At 37.4% G+C, this 17721-nt stretch overlaps 1 long non-coding RNA gene across 1 annotated transcript in view; it reads left to right on the top strand.

Annotated features, from left to right (window-relative positions):
- LOC140144910 (uncharacterized) overlaps positions 1-17390 on the top strand; it is a 31212-nt gene extending 13822 nt beyond the window's left edge. Inside the window, exons 3-4 of the long non-coding RNA XR_011857957.1 lie at positions 10798-10885; positions 16384-17390. This is a non-coding gene — a long non-coding RNA (uncharacterized lncRNA). The remainder of the gene's footprint in view (positions 1-10797; positions 10886-16383) is intronic.
- Positions 17391-17721: the final 331 nt, after the last annotated feature.

The following is a 17721-nucleotide window of genomic DNA, read 5'->3' as shown; positions in this document are numbered from 1 at the left end:
AAGGGATTGACAGATTTCAACCAAACTTGACCCAAAAGACCACTGGGCTAGGCCAAACCTTCCATTTGACTTTGACCTTGCTGTGACCTTTGACCTAGCTATAATGGTCAAAAATGTGATTTCACAAAAATGCTACTCCTTCCACAAATTTCATGCAATGATCATGTGACTCATGCATATGAATCAACATGTGGCAGTGCTTAAAACTTCCTAAAAGAATTGAGGTCAAAGGTCATTAAGGAGGTCATTTCCGGTCTGAAAGCTAAAAATATTCAAAAAATCACTGTCTTTACAAAGTATATAGCAGAGAGTCGCCATTAGCACACATGCATTGCTACTAGCCAGGGTCTTTAGGATGCCTACAGGTTTTGGGTCAAAGGTCATTAAGGGGTTACTTCCGGTCAAAAACCAAAAATGTTCAAAAAAATTTTATCTCAAAATGTAAACAGACCAGAGTAATATAACCATCATACATGAATCAGTGTTCCCTGATGTATGCATGGTATTTTTATTTTGGGGTCAAAGGTCATTAAGGGTCACTTCCTGTTTTAGCTGAATAACTTTAAGAATTTTTATCTCAAGAACTAAACATGTTAGAATTTTTTAATTAAAATTGGAACAATGCATTTTGTCGGTGTACATATGTGTTTTTTTTCATTGAGGTCAAAGGTCAATAAAGGGGTCAAAAGGTCAATCAAAATTTTAAAAATCAAAATCCATGTATAAGTTCCGATTAAGCTGAAATTCACCAGGAATCTTTCTTATGACATCCTAAGCACAATGCAAGAGCAGTTGACCCCATCCGTGACCCAAGGGTCAAGTTATAGGGTCAAAGGTCAAATTTCGAAATTGGTCCAATCGAGCTCAAATTCAACAGGAATTATTCTTACGACATTCTAAACATGTTAAAAATATAATAATATTTATGACCCCAAAGGTCAAAGTTTAGGGGTCAAAGGTCAACTGCGGCGGCTTGTACTCAGAGTCTGTTGACTCTAGTTCTTTCTTTCTTCTGGCAACCAATCAACTGCATCTAGCTCCGCAAAGGATTGACAGATTTCAACCAAAGTTGACCCAAATGACCACTGGGCTAGGCCAAACCTTCCATTTGACTTTGACCTCGCTGTGACCTTTGACCTAGCTATAATGGTCAAAAATGTGATTTCACAAAAAAATGCTACTCCTTCCACAAATTTCATGCAATGATCATGTGACTCATGCATATGAATCAACATGTGGCAGTGCTTAAAACTTCCTAAAAGAATTGAGGTCAAAGGTCATTAAGGGGGTCATTTCCGGTCTGAAAGCTAAAAATATTCAAAAAATCACTGTCTTTACAAAATATATAGCAGAGAGTCGCCATTAGCACACATGCATTGCTACTAGCCAGGGTCTTTAGGATGCCTACAGGTTTGGGGTCAAAGGTCATTAAGGGGTTACTTCCGGTCAAAAACCAAAAATGTTCAAAAAATTTTATCTCAAAATGTAAACAGACCAGAATAATATAACCAACATACATGAATTAGTGTTCCCTGATGTATGCATGGTATTTTTATTTTGGGGGTCAAAGGTCATTAAGGGGTCACTTCCTGTTTTTAGCTGAATAACTTCAAGAATTTTTATCTCAAGTACTGAACATGTTAGAATTTTTTAATTATAATTGGAACAATGCATTTTGTCGGTGTACATAAGGTTTTTTTTACATTGAGGTCAAAGGTCATTAAAGGGGTCAAAAGGTCAATCAAAATTTTCAAAAATCAAAATCCATGTATAAGTTCCGATTAAGCTGAAATTCACCAGGAATATTTCTTATGACATCCTAAGCACAGTGCAAGAGCAGTTGACCCCATCCGTAACCCAGGGGTCAAGTTATAGGGGTCAAATTGCGGCTTGTATTCAGCGTCTGTTGACTCTAGTTTCTTCTTTCTTCTTTCTTCTGGCAACCGCAATCAACTGCATGTAGCTCCGCAAGGGATTGACAGATTTCAACCAAAGTTGACCCAAATGACCATTGGGCTAGGCCAAACCTTCCATTTTACTTTGACCTCGCTGTGACCTTTGACCTAGCTATAATGGTCAAAAATGTGATTTAACAAAAAATGCTACTCCTTCCACAAATTACATGCAATGATCATGTGACTCATGCATATGAATCAACATGTGGCAGTGCTTAAAACTTCCTAAAAAGAATTGAGGTCAAAGGTCATTAAGGGGTCATTTCCGGTCTGAAAGCTAAAAATATTCAAAAAATCACTGTCTTTACAAAATATATAGCAGAGAGTCGCCATTAGCACACATGCATTGCTACTAGCCAGGGTCTTTAGGATGCCTACAGGTTTGGGGTCAAAGGTCATTAAGGGGTTACTTCCGGTCAAAAACCAAAAATGTTCAAAAATTTTTTATCTCAAAATGTAAACAGACCAGAATAATATAACCAACATACATGAATTAGTGTTCCTTATGTATGCATGGTATTTTTATTTTGGGGGTCAAAGGTCATTAAGGGGTCACTTCCTGTTTTAGCTGAATAACTTCAAGAATTTTTATCTCAAGAACTGAACATGTTAGAATTTTTAATTAAAATTGGAACAATGCATTTTGTCGGTGTACATATAAGGTTTTTTTTACATTGAGGTCAAAGGTCATTAAGGGGTCAAAAGGTCAATCAAAAATTTTCTAAAAATCAAAATCCATGTATAAGTTCCGATTAAGCTGAAATTCACCAGGAATATTTCTTATGACATCCTAAGCACAATGCAAGAGCAGTTGACCCCACCGTAACCCAGGGGTCAAGTTATAGGGGTCAAATTGCGGCTTGTAATCAGCGTCTGTTGACTCTAGTTACCTAGCCGGGACACCGGCTAGGTCTTGTGATGCTATCGGATCTTTACCTAGCCGGGACACCGGCTAGGTCTTGTGATGCTATCGGATCTTTCTTCTTTCTGGCAACAAATTTCAAAATGCTTCTTCTCCTACATGTTACATCCTACAATAACGTCACTTGCACATATGCATCGGCTATATCCAGTGTCTATAGGATATTCACAAATTTGGGGTCAAAGGTCATTAAGGGGTCATTTCCGGTATAAAACCAAATATCTTCAAAATGCTTCTTCTGCCACAAATTACATAGTACGATGATGTCACTTACACATATGCATCGGCTATATCCAGTGCCCATAAATTATTCACAGAATTTGGGTCAAGGGTCATTAAGAGGGTCATTTCCGGTTTGAAAGCAAAAATATTCAAAAAATCACTGTTTTTACCAATTACATAGCAGAGTGTTGTCATTAGCACACATGCATTGCTACCAACCAGGGTCTTTGGGGTGTCTACAGTTTTGGGGTCAAAGGTCATCAAGGGTCGCTTCCGGTCAAAACCAAAAATCATCAAATATGTTCATTTTTTATATCTCAAAACGTAACCAGACCGGAGTGACGTAAACTTCATATATGCATTAGTGTTACCCGATGTGTGCACGGTATTTTTATTTTTTTGGTCAAAGGTCATTTACACGTCATTTCCGGTTTTAAGCTAAATAACTTCAAGAATTTTTATCACCATAACTAAGCATTGTAGATTTTTTTTATTTAAACTGTAACAATGCATTTTCGCGGTGTATATAAGGTTTTTTTTATATTGGGGTCAAAGGTCATAAGGTCATTAAGGAGGTCAAAACGTCAAATTTGCACAAAAATGTTTAAAATTACGGAAAAGTAGCTGTATCTCAGCCTATGGAAGATCTAGACGGATAAAGCCCATACATGCTACAGTGATGCACCGTTAATGGTGTGAGATATCCATAAACTTTAAGACTGCCATTTCCGGCTCCGGCTAGGTCCAGATCTGTAACCAGATCTAGTTACCTAGCCGGGACACCGGCTAGGTCTTGTGATGCTATCGGATCTTTCTTCTTCTTCTTCTTCTTTCTTCTGGCAACACATTTCAAAATGCTTCTTCTCCTACATGTTACATCCTACAATGACGTCACTTGCACATATGCATCGGCTATATCCAGTGTCTATAGGATATTCACAAATTTGGGGGCAAAGGTCATTAAGGGGTCATTTCCGGTATAAAACCAAATATCTTCAAAATGCTTCTTCTCCTACATGTTACATCCTACAATGACGTCACTTACACATATGCATCGGCTATATCCAGTGCCAATAAACTATTCACAGAATTTGGGTCAAAGGTCATTAAGGGGTCATTTCCGGTCTGAAAGCTAAAATATTCAAAAATCACTGTTTTTACAAATTACATAGCAGAGTGCTGTCATTAGCACACATGCATTGTTACCAACCAGGGTCTTTGGGGTATCAACAGTTTTGGGGTCAAAGGTCATTAAGGGGTTTCTTCAAAAAAAAAACAAAAAATCATCAAATATGTTCTTTTTTTTTTATCTCAAAACGTAACCAGACCAGAGTTGCATAAACTTCATATATGCATTAGTGTTACCCGATGTGTGCATGGTATTTTTATTTTTTTGGTCAAAGGTCATTTAGACGTCATTTCCGGTTTTAAGCTAAATAACTTCAAGAATTTTTATCTCCATAATTAAGCATAGCAGATTTTTTTAATTTAAACTGTAACAATGCATTTTCGTGGTGTATGTGAGGTTTTTTTTGTATTGGGGTCAAAGGTCTTTAAGGAGGTCAAAACGTCAAATTTGCAAAAAATGTTTAAAATTACGAAAAAGTAGCTATATCTCAGCCTATGGAAGACGGATAAAGCCCCTACATGCTACAGTGATGCACCATTATTGGTATGAGATGTCCATCAACTTTACGACTGGCATTTCCGGCTCCGGCTAGGTCCAGATCTGTAACCAGATCTAGTTGCACATCCGCCATCGGCGATGTGCATTCTTTTTACCGCGTTCTTCTTTCTTTACCTAGCCGGGACACCGGCTAGGTCTTGTGATGCTATCGGATCTTTCTTCTTTCTTTACCTAGCCGGGACACCGGCTAGGTCTTGTGATGCTATCGGATCTTTCTTCGTCTTCTTTCTTCTGGCAACAAATTTCAAAATGCTTCTTCTCCTACATGTTACATCCTACAATGACGTCACTTGCACATATGCATCGGCTATATCCAGTGTCTATAGGATATTCACAAATTTGGGGTCAAAGGTCATTAAGGGTTCATTTCCGGTATAAAACCAAATATCTTCAAAATGCTTCTTCTGCCACAAATTACATAGTACGATAATGTCACTTACACATATGCATCGGCTATTACAGGTACACAAAACTTATTCTCCGATTTTGGGTCAAAGGTCATTAAGGGGTCATTTCCGGTCTGAAAGCTAAAATATTCAAAAATCACTGTTGTTACAAATTACATAGCAGAGTGTTGTCATTAGCACACATGCATTGTTACTAATCAGGGTCTTTGGGGTGTCTACAGTTTTGGGGTCAAAGGTCATTAACGGGTCGCTTCCGGTCAAAAACCAAAAATCATCAAATATTTTCATTTTTTTTTATCTCAAAACGTAACCAGACCAGAGTGACATAAACTTCATATATGCATTAGTGTTACCCGATGTATGTACAGTATTTTTATTTTTTTGGTCAAAGGTCATTTAGACGTCATTTCCGGTTTTAAGCTAAATAACTTTAAGAATTTTTATCTCCATAACTAAGCATAGTAGATTTTTTATATTTAAACTGTAACAATGCATTTTCTTGGTGTATATGAGGGTTTTTTTATATTTGGGTCAAAGGTCATTAAGGAGGTCAAAACGTTATATTTGCATTTTTTTTAAAAATTACGGAAAAGTAGCTGTATCTCAGCCTATATGGAACACAGATAAAGCCCCTACATGCTACAGTGATGCACCATTGGTGTGAGATGTCCATAATAGCCGGTCAAAGGTCAAACTTTAAGTTAAGACTGGCATTTCCGGCCCTGGCTAGGTCCAGATCTGTAACCAGATCTAGTTCTTTCTTTCTTTCTGGCAACAAATTTCAAAATGCTTCTTCTCCTACATGTTACATCCTACAATGACGTCACTTGCACATATGCATCGGCTATATCCAGTGTCTATAGGATATTCACAAATTTGGGGTCAAAGGTCATTAAGGGGTCATTTCCGGTATAAAACCAAATATCTTCAAAGTGCTTCGTGTCGTCCTACATGTTACATCCTATAATGATGTCACTTGCACATATGCATCGACTATATCCAGTGCTTATAAATTATTCACAGAATTTGGGTCAAAGGTCATTAAGGGGGTCATTTCCGGTCTGAAAGTTAAAAATATTCAAAAATCACTGTTTTTACAAATTACATAGCAGAGTGTTGTCATTAGCACACATGCATTGCTACAAACCAGGGTCTTTGGGGTGTCTACAGTTTCGGGGTCAAAGGTCATTAAGGGTCGCTTCCGGTCAAAAACCAAAATCATCAAATATGTTCATTTTTAAAATCTCAAAACGTAACCAGACCAGAGTAACATAAACTTCATATATGCATTAGTGTTACCCGATGTATGCACTGTATTTTTATTTTTTTGGTCAAAGGTCATTTAGACGTCATTTCCGGTTTTAAGCAAAATAACTTCAAGAATTTCTATCTCCATAACTAAGCATAGTAGATTTTTTTAATTTAAACTGTAACAATGCATTTTCTTGGTGTATATAAGGTTTTTTTTTATATTGGGGTCAAAGGTCATTAAGGAGGTCAAAACATCAAATGTAAGCAAAAAAAATGTTTAAAATTACGGAAAAGTAGCTGTATCTCAGCCTATGGAAGACGGATAAAGCCCCTACATGCTAAAGTGATGCACCATTAATGGTGTGAGATGTCCATAAACTTTAAGACTGGCATTTCCGGCCCCGGCTAGGTCCAGATCTGTAACCAGATCTAGTTCTTCTTTCTTTCTTTCTTTCTTTCTGGCAACAAATTTCAAAATGCTTCTTCTCCTACATGTTACATCCTACAATGACGTCACTTGCACATATGCATCGGCTATATCCAGTGTCTATAGGATATTCACAAATTTGGGGTCAAAGGTCATTAAGGGGTCATTTCCGGTATAAAACCAAATATCTTCAAAATGCTTCTTCTCCTACATGTTACATCCTATAATGATGTCACTTGCACATATGCATCGACTATATCCAGTGCTTATAAATTATTCACAGAATTTGGGTCAAAGGTCATTAAGGGGATCATTTCCGGTCTGAAAGTTAAAAATATTCAAAAAATCACTGTTTTTACAAATTACATAGCAGAGTGTTGTCATTAGCACACATGCATTGCTACAAACCAGGGTCTTTGGGGTGTCTACAGTTTCGGGGTCAAAGGTCATTAAGGGGTCGCTTCCGGTCAAAAACCAAAAATCATCAAATATGTTCATCTCAAAACGTAACCAGACCAGAGTAACATAAACTTCATATATGCATTAGTGTTACCCGATGTATGCACTGTATTTTTATTTTTTGGTCAAAGGTCATTTAGACGTCATTTCCGGTTTTAAGCAAAATAACTTCAAGAATTTCTATCTCCATAACTAAGCATAGTAGATTTTTTTTATTTAAACTGTAACAATGCATTTTCTTGGTGTATATAAGGTTTTTTTATATTGGGGTCAAAGGTCATTAAGGAGGTCAAAACATCAAATGTGCAAAAAAAATGTTTAAAATTACGGAAAAGTAGCTGTATCTCAGCCTATGGAAGACGGATAAAGCCCCTACATGCTAAAGTGATGCACCATTAATGGTGTGAGATGTCCATAAACTTTAAGACTGGCATTTCCGGCCCGGCTAGGTCCAGATCTGTAACCAGATCTAGTTCTTCTTCTTCTTCTTCTTTCTTCTGGCAACCTCGTGACATTTTGCGTGAATTGCCACGTTTCGCCCTAGCTCTCTTATGCTTCGACAGATTTCAACCATACTTGAGCCAAATGACCACTGGACTAGGCCAAACCTTCCATTTGACTTTGACCTTGCTGTGACCTTTGACCTAGCTATAATGGTCAAAAGTGTGATTTCACAAAAATGCTACTCCTTCCACAAATTTCATGCAATGATCATGTGACTCATGCATATGAATCAACATGTGGCAGTGCTTAAAACTTCCTAAAAAGAATTGAGGTCAAAGGTCATTAAGGGGGTCATTTCCGGTCTGAAAGCTAAAAATATTAAAAAATCACTGTCTTTACAAAATATATAGCAGAGAGTCGCCATTAGCACACATGCATTGCTACTAGCCAGGGTCTTTAGGATGCCTACAGGTTTGGGGTCAAAGGTCATTAAGGGGTTACTTCCGGTCAAAAACCAAAATGTTCAAAAAATTTTATCTCAAAATGTAAACAGACCAGAATAATATAACCAACATACATGAATTAGTGTTCCCTGATGTATGCATGGTATTTTTTATTTTGGGGTCAAAGGTCATTAAGGGGTCACTTCCTGTTTTAGCTGAATAACTTCAAGAATTTTTATCTCAAGAACTGAACATGTTAGAATTTTTTAATTAAAATTGGAACTAGATCTGGTTACAGATCTGGACCTAGCCGGGGCCGGAAATGTCAGTCTTAACTTAAAGTTTGACCTTTGACCGGCTATTATGGACATCTCACACCATTAATGGTGCATCACTGTAGCATGTAGGGGCTTTATCCGTCGTCCATAGGCTGAGATACAGCTACTTTTCCGTAATTTAATTTTTTGGGTGCAAATTTGACGTTTTGACCTCCTTAATGACCTTTGACCCCAATATAAAAAAAACCTCATATACACTGAGAAAATGCATTGTTACAGTTTAAATTAAAAGAATCTACTATGCTTAGTTATGGAGATAAAAATTGTTGAAGTTATTTAGCTTAATACCGGAAATGACGTCTAAATGACCTTTGAACAAAAAAATAAAAATACCGTGCATACATCGGGTAACACTAATGCATATATGAAGTTTATATCACTCTGGTCTGGTTCCTTTTAAGATATAAAACATGAACATATTTGATGATTTTTGGTTTTTGACCGGAAGCGACCCTTAATGACCTTTGACCCCAAAACTGTAGACACCCAAAAGACCCTGGTTGGTAGCAATGCATGTGTGCTAATGACAATACTCTGCTATGTAATTTGTAAAAACAGTGATTTTTAAATATTTTTAGCTTACAGACCGGAAATGACCCCTTAATGACCTTTGACCCAAAATCGGAGAATAAGTTTTGTGTACCTGTAATAGCCGATGCATATGTGTAAGTGACATCATCGTACTATGTAATTTGTGGCAGAAGAAGCATTTTGAAGATATTTGCTTTATACCTTAAATGACCCCTTAATGACCTTTGACCCCAAATTTGTGAATATCCTATAGACACTGGATATAGCCGGTGCATATGTGCAAGTGACGTCATTGTAGGATGTAACATGTAGGAGAAGAAGCATTTTGAAATTTGTTGCCAGAAGAAAGAAGAAGAAGAAGAAGAAAGATCCGATAGCATCACAAGACCTAGCCGGTGTCCCGGCTAGGTAACAATGCATTTTGTCGGTGTACATAAGGTTTTTTTTACATTGAGGTCAAAGGTCATTAAAGGGGTCAAAAGGTCAATCAAAATTTTCAAAAATCAAAATCCATGTATAAGTTCCGATTAAGCTGAAATTCACCAGGAATATTTCTTATGACATCCTAAGCACAGTGCAAGAGCAGTTGACCCCATCCGTAACCCAGGGGTCAAGTTATAGGGGTCAAATTGCGGCTTGTTTCTTCTTTCTTCTTTCTTCTTTCTTCTGGCAACCGCAATCAACTGCATGTAGCTCCGCAAGGGATTGACAGATTTCAACCAAAGTTGACCCAAATGACCATTGGGCTAGGCCAAACCTTCCATTTGACTTTGACCTCGCTGTGACCTTTGACCTAGCTATAATACGGTCAAAAATATAAAAACAAAAAAAATGCTACTCCTTCCACAAATTTCATGCAATGATCATGTGACTCATGCATATGAATCAACATGTGGCAGTGCTTAAAACTTCCTAAAAAGAATTGAGGTCAAAGGTCATTAAGGGGTCATTTCCGGTCTGAAAGCTAAAAATATTCAAAAAATCACTGTCTTTACAAAATATATAGCAGAGAGTCGCCATTAGCACACATGCATTGCTACTAGCCAGGGTCTTTAGGATGCCTACAGGTTTGGGGTCAAAGGTCATTAAGGGGTTACTTCCGGTCAAAAACCAAAAATGTTCAAAAAATTTTTATCTCAAAATGTAAACAGACCAGAATAATATAACCAACATACATGAATTAGTGTTCCCTGATGTATGCATGGTATTTTTATTTTGGGGTCAAAGGTCATTAAGGGGTCACTTCCTGTTTTTAGCTGAATAACTTCAAGAATTTTTATCTCAAGAACTGAACATGTTAGAATTTTTAAATTAAAATTGGAACAATGCATTTTGTCGGTGTACATAGGGTTTTTTTTACATTGAGGTCAAAGGTCATTAAAGGGGTCAAAAGGTCAATCAAAAATTTTCAAAAAATCAAAATCCATGTATAAGTTCCGATTAAGCTGAAATTCACCAGGAATATTTCTTATGACATCCTAAGCACAGTGCAAGAGCAGTTGACCCCATCCGTAACCAAGGGGTCAAGTTATAGGGGTCAAATTGCGGCTTGTATTCAGCGTCTGTTGACTCTAGTTTCTTTCTTTCTTTCTTTCAAACACAATTTATTGTAACTTCTGTATTTCTTTCGTTTTGTATTTTTTCTCTATATTTCTTTCTTTCTGTGTTAATTTCTTTATTATATTTCTTGTATTCTGTATTTCTTATTAAGTGAGTGGTGCGGAATTCATGCCTGTCCTATAGATGACTGTATTGGATGCGAGAAATGCTCGTAGGAGGTATCTAACGGGGAAGCTCTGGTAAGTCAAAATAACTACCTATTTGGTTTTTTGCGATAATAATAATTCAAAGAAGATAGTTTTCTTTGAAATAAAAAGTTCCAATTGAATCTTCATGTAGTTCTAATAATTTGACTCTTTTGGTCGGATGAGGGGGGGGGGGTGGAGTACCCCCTCGGAGTCGGACAATAAAATCGATTTTTTTAAATCTTCTACAAATTATATGGCACAGTCACTTGATCTGTGCATATGCATTGGCTAGAGCCAGTATCTATAGGGCCTGCACAAAATCGGGGTCAATGTTATCACCTCCCGAAAGCTTTTGACAAATTATTTCATAAACCAGGCTTCCCACATATGATTTTGACACTAGAAGCACTAACGATTATATTTTAACAAGAAACTCGGGATCAGTTTATTAAAGGCATATTCAGCGATTTGCTCATCCGGGTACTACGGAAGCTTAAGCTTGTAGTGACCATTCGATTGCCAAAATATCAAGATGCATCTAAGAAATGTGAGATATTGAGATAATTAGCTGAGAATCATGTAATAATTTCAGTTATTGATACATTTTTTTTTGCCATACTTGTTTGACTTTTTTTTATTTCCGAGCGTATTAAAGTGAACAGATTTGCTTAGATAGCTTATTGGAAACAATGTTGCAAAGAGTAATAAGATGGCGTATCCCAGCAATAATAATTTCAAAGATAAACTGTCTTGTAAATAGGAAATGATAAGATGCCTTCCCAGCAAACACAAAACGTTTTCGACATCATTCGTAAAAGGTTATAAAATGTTGTCAGAAAACGTTTAAATGTCGGGTTATATAAAGGGTATATTAAGAGTATAAAACGTTTTCATAACCTTAAAAACATTTTTGATAATCTACTGCTCAGCAAACAAAAATGTTTTACAGAAAACGTTTAAATGTCGGGTTATATGAAGGGCATAAAAACGTTTTAATAACATTCTAAAAACATTCTTGAAAACTTGATACAAAACATTCTAAACAGAAAATATTTTGGGGTTGAAAAAATATTTTGAAAAATGTTTGCCCAAAATATTTTCAATAACGTTTTAAATACGTTTTCATGACCTTTATATATATCGATATTTAAATGTTATTTAAAGGTTTTGAAAAAAAAAAAAATTTTAAGAACATTTCTGTGTTTGCTGGGTTCAAATATTTTATCATAATGTTATTTAAGTATTGACACAATCTTTGGCAAAAATGTTTGCAAAAATAGTTTACAATAACATTTTTTGAAAACATTTAAAAATATTGTTATAGTGTATTTTCATACAAAACGTTTTAAAACGTTATCAATACTTTTATATAACCCGACATTTCAATGTTATTAAAACGTTTTTACCTAAACCAAAAGCCAAAATATAACTTATTTAAAACGTTTTTGTGTTTGCTGGGTTATCATAGAAACAATGTTTCAAATATAGCCAAAGTCGAATAAAACAAATCATAGATGTGTTATTTTAGAAACAGAAATATCAAACTTGGTGTACCGTAGCTCAGCAGAACACGCCACCTCTCAAATAATTAATTAAATCTAAGATCCGAAATACAATATTCGGGAAAACCCGAACTGGCGCATGTACATGTGTACATGTTACTTTAGTAATACGACCGTACCACACATGTACCCTTTGACCTCGATGACGTAGCTATACATCAATCTGCACTACGCCGTCGCCACGTAATCAAACCTCAATGATGGAAACCAAATAAATTTTATTACAAAATAATATGCGATAGACGAACTAAATCAGTCCTTTCTCTCTCTCCACTTTGCATAGAACATTACGTACCAACATGAGCAGAAAGGAATGCTATATTGTTTAGAACCTACGATTGTTTAAAACCCCCAACCCCCCCCAAAAAAAAGCCGCATCACCCGATTCACTTGCACAGAACATCGTCCAAAACACATTCTAAAATTAATTTCACGTGTCCCAAATCACCTCTACGTGTTATATACAACAAAATCTACAGTAATTTGGAACGATTTAATTCCGAAAACGATTAATTTGACTAAAAATAATGAAATTTGGAACATGCATTTAAGAAATGTATAATCAGCTGAAGTCGCCGTGTCGGAATGTTTTTTTTTACCATCCCGACGTCGCGTCGGTAGAAGCAGCCAATCAGGGCGGTCCATTATCATGACGTAATGCATACATGAAATTAAAGGGATTCTACGTGCTTTGGTCAGGAAAAGTAAAAGGGTATTACCCAAGAATAATATTTCGAATGCCGTCACAGTTGTCTACCACTGCCGGTCTATTTTTTTTGAAAGCGGGCACAATGGACTCTGGTTCTGTTAAAGTCCACGCGTGTCGTATTTAACTTGGCCTGTAAATAAATGTGGTCAAAGACAGTCTGCCGGTTGCGATGGACATTTCCTATTATGTAGGTCGTTTTTATTTTGAATGGCAAACACCAAGAATGACGGTTACGAGATGTAAACATGATCAAAATCGCTTTTGTTTTTTGTCGTCTCTTGCTTACATTTAAACGAATTTCTCCCGTTTTTTATCAAATTATTTGGTGTAATATAGGTAAAATATCCTGCAAAATTTACCCCAAATGGTGGCCGAATTGTAAAGAAAATCAAGAAAATTAAAAGCTGACAGGCTGCTTTAGAAACTTACTTCGCTCGCTTGCGCAAAGCTCCCGTCTCTCACAATCCTGTATAACTATTCAAATGGGTTAAGGGGGTACTACACTCCTGGCCAATGTTGTGCCTATTTTTGCATTTTTCTCAAAAATTATAGCGCATTGGTGACAAGTAAGATATATATATTATAGGGGCAAGGACTACAACTACTGCACTGGAAATTTTATTTCAGCACAGACAACAGTTGTGGAGTTACAGTCAAAAATGAGGGAAAACCAATATTTGATCAATAAATCAATAACTACATGCTTTGAGTTGCTGAATTTTCAGTACAGTAGTTGTAGTCCTTGCCCCTATAATATACATATCTTACTTGTCACCAATGTGCTATAATTTTTGAGAAAAATGCAAAAATAGGCACAAAATTGGCTAGGGGTGTAGTACACCCGTAAGACCATATTTAGTATGCAGCAAATAAGGGCACTATTCCCTATGTTTATCAAGAAGCAGTAACAAAACGTGGTATTGGCCCAATTTTGCAACTCAAAACCCAGAAAAGATATCTTACCTTTCCCAGAATCCTTTGCAACATGATACATCCCCTCATTTTAACAAATGACGCTCCCATTACTTTGTACAAGTTTCCTTTATTTTCATATTGATAATAGACTGGCTGAACATAGATCGCTAGTCAAGAAATAAGCATATTTTGCAAGATCTGGATGTGCTCTGTTTACAAAGGTATATTTCGTCACTTGCATCTTGGACACCCTTTCCACTAGAGGGAAAGTCATTGCCTTCAATTCAGTCTCTTCCATCATGTGAACGCACTAGCGGGCTTCTCCCTCGTAAAAGGAAGGCGGTCCATGGTGTAGGAGTCTCGGGAATGCTGATGAATTTTCCAGGCTGACAATGCGCACTGAAAGATTCGCCAACAGCCCGGTGCCTACTATATCCATCTTCTCAATAAGTAGGTTGGCTTGCTTCCATCTTTTCTTCTCTCTCCTCAGACTCCATCCAAAGTTGTATTTTGTGGTTTTTTTTGTTGCCCATCTGAACGCTTGGTGGCTTTTTAACACATAGATTTCGGATGTAGTGCATTGTTATGCAGACATGCTTCAGGTAAATGACATAGGCAAGAAAAGTCTGTAAGCATATCAGTGCTGTGCAATTAATACTGGGTGGGGGGGGGTGTTGATGACACTACGTGATAGCGAGGGTAAAAAGCCCGGTAAAAAGTGCATCTATTTCGCTCAGAAATACCGATTTATCACGTAATCTTCTGTGAATATCTACAAAATACGTCTCAACCTAAATCTATAATCTGGAGGAGTATAATTAAAGATAAAGTGATTTTTAGCGCTGTTTTCACCACTATTTCTATGCCCGAATTGAAAGGGGTTAGACAATCCATAGCGTTAGTGAAAAGTGCTTCTCTTTCGCGCAGAAATACCGATCTTCAGGCAATGTTCTGTGAATATCAACAAAATACGTCTTAAACTAAATCTGAAATCTGGAGGAGTATAATTAAAGAGAAAATGACTTTTGAGCGCTGTTTACACCACTATTTTTATGCCCGAATTGAACGTGGTCTCGAAAATCTATAGCGTTAGTAATAAGTACTTCTCTTTCGCTCAAAAATACCGATCTTCAGACAATTTTCTGTGAATATCTATAAAATACGTCTCAACCTAAATCTGAAATATGGAGGAGTATAATTAAAGAGAAAGTGACCTTTGAGCGTTGTTTCACTGTTTCTTTGCCCATGTTTGTGTATAGAACGTATTAGCATGCATGTCGTTCATTACGTGGCCCACTGAGATCGATGATTTTACTGGGCTGAGATTTTCCATAGCAACAGAAAACCGTGCCTTTGCTTCGTGAGCAACATCGCCTCGTTATACGATTTTCTGCGAATTTCTAGAATACATATCTTAACCTAAATCCGAAATCTGGAGGGGCACTTTTCAAGAAAAAGTCATTTTTTTCGCCATTGTTTCTGTGCCGAATTGAACAGGTTTGTGGACAAAACGTATTCGCATGCATTTCGGACGTTGTGTGGCCGATTGCGATGATTTAAAGTCGGGGTTCAAGTTTATGTTGTTGATAAATCAAAATGTCAAGGAATTTTCTTTTATCATAATTTGATTGCTTTTTATCTTAATTTAGTCCCCAAAATGTGTTATTTACCGCACTGCTCAGCGTGCGTCAGTGCAGTCACCGGAGAAGATCAATTAAAGTGTGCTTAACAACAGGGGATTAAGGCCTTCACAACCGGCAGACTGACGATGGGTAACGTCGCGTTGATATATAGTTTGAATTGCGAGGCCCGGCGTTTTCTTCAGAGCATACGAAAATAAGTTTGGGTCAGTGTTTCCTCTTTTTGAGTCCGGGTAAACTCGCACGCAATCACATTTGAATTTGGCGGACTAGGGGAAGGGTTGGGACGTTCCAATGAGTCCAATTTTATTTTTAAATTTATTTTAAAATGATGACATTTTGAACCAAACTAACAAAATGCCCCGTTAAAAAAAGTAAAACCTTGATTTTTGTCACACTAATATGCATGCTGATTGTCTCATGGCTTCTCGGACCATAAGTATTTTGTACTAGATCGTAAAACCGTAGATTGAATATTTATTGAATTATATTAATCCCGTGCCATAATGAACAAATCCAAAAAGGCAATCGTCATATGCTTACCGTATAATTGTTTTTATTTACTAATCAAAATGTCTCTCTCTCTCTCTCTTCCCCCCTCTCTTTCTCTCTATCCCTCCACCTCTCTCTCTCTCTCTCTCTCTCCCTCCTCTCTCTCGTCCTCTCTCTCCCCTTCCCCTCTCTCTCCTCTTTCTTTTCCCCCCCTCTCTCTCTCGTTTTCAGATTGGTTAGCTCATCACGACAACGTATTATAGAAGATTTTTGGAAACGATTGTTCAGATTAGCTGAACAGAATTATATGTAGTTTTTACACGGAGATCGCTATGGCTATATTGGCATCTCAAATAAACAATTAGGGGTGAGAATGCATTAATTAGGCCTAAGTTTGTAGTGCCCTTAAAGCTCCAAAGTCAGGGTCGGTCGCTCAGTATTTTTTAATAAAATAAATATTTTGCCATATATAATGTTTTAAAAATAGTTTAACGTTTAAAAAAACCCCGCAAGTTCACAGTGATAAACAATAACTAAGGCTTGTTTAAAAAAACCAAACAAACAATAAAACAAACAAAAAACCCGACCATATTATTTTAAATTTTTGGGCAATTCGAAAAGGCTTTTGACTAACACACGCGTCGCGTCGCGTCACGTCACGTCACGTCGCGTCACGTCGCGTCACGTCACGTCACGTTGATATCTTCTTAGAAGTTACAAACAAGTCATACGGTTGAGATCCAATTTGACCTTGACCTCTATCAAGCTGGGGGCATTGGGTGAATGCACCCGAGGTGGGCCACATAACACCCCGCCCAACGAACTGGGTACCGTTGGGTCCCTCAATTCTCTGTTTTCAACTCCTATTTTCCTATTTTATTTTGATTTGATAAAAACTTTCCCGGAAACTTTTTTCCCTTCGCCACTTAGTTTGTATTTCTTTTGCCAATTGAGAATGCTTGACAACCACCTGTATTTACTGCCTTTTTGACAACCCGATCCAATCACCCAAAACAAGCCAGAACTCAACATGACCCTTGTTTGCACCCCAATCAATGTTTCGCTTAGCACATACCATGAACATGCACTAGGAACTTCCATTGAAAAGACCCGATATGAATGCATGGGATACGCGTGGCTGTTTTTAAACTGTGGAAAATACCCCGGGCCGTATTCTCGCAAAGGGGCTAACACCCGTCCCAGGACACACCCCGGCCCCGCAGAAAAACCCGCAGACGCCACGAAAAATGAACAACACAACCGCGCAATAACATGACCCAGCCCACCCCACTTGACATGGCCAAAGAGCCTCCCAGGCCTAAGGTTGACCCGTCTTCAAGAATACGACCTCAGAGTTTTCAATGGAAAATTCCATACAGCTGTGTTTGTTTTACTTGGTCACGTTGTTGCACACGTGTTTTCCATGGCCTGCTCTATTGCATATGATACACACATGCTGATATCGACAGCGAACGAACTTGCACCCGCTGGGCCTGTTGAAATCAAAACAAATCTTTGCCGGGGGTCCACTCTTGCAGTAGATGGGGCACTTGGGGTTCTTTTTAGACG

Source organism: Amphiura filiformis, unplaced genomic scaffold (genome assembly GCF_039555335.1).
Source record: "Amphiura filiformis unplaced genomic scaffold, Afil_fr2py scaffold_97, whole genome shotgun sequence".
NCBI lineage: Eukaryota > Metazoa > Echinodermata > Ophiuroidea > Amphilepidida > Amphiuridae > Amphiura > Amphiura filiformis.
Note: the sequence above shows the minus strand (reverse complement) of the source record. Positions and strands in the feature narration are given on the sequence as shown.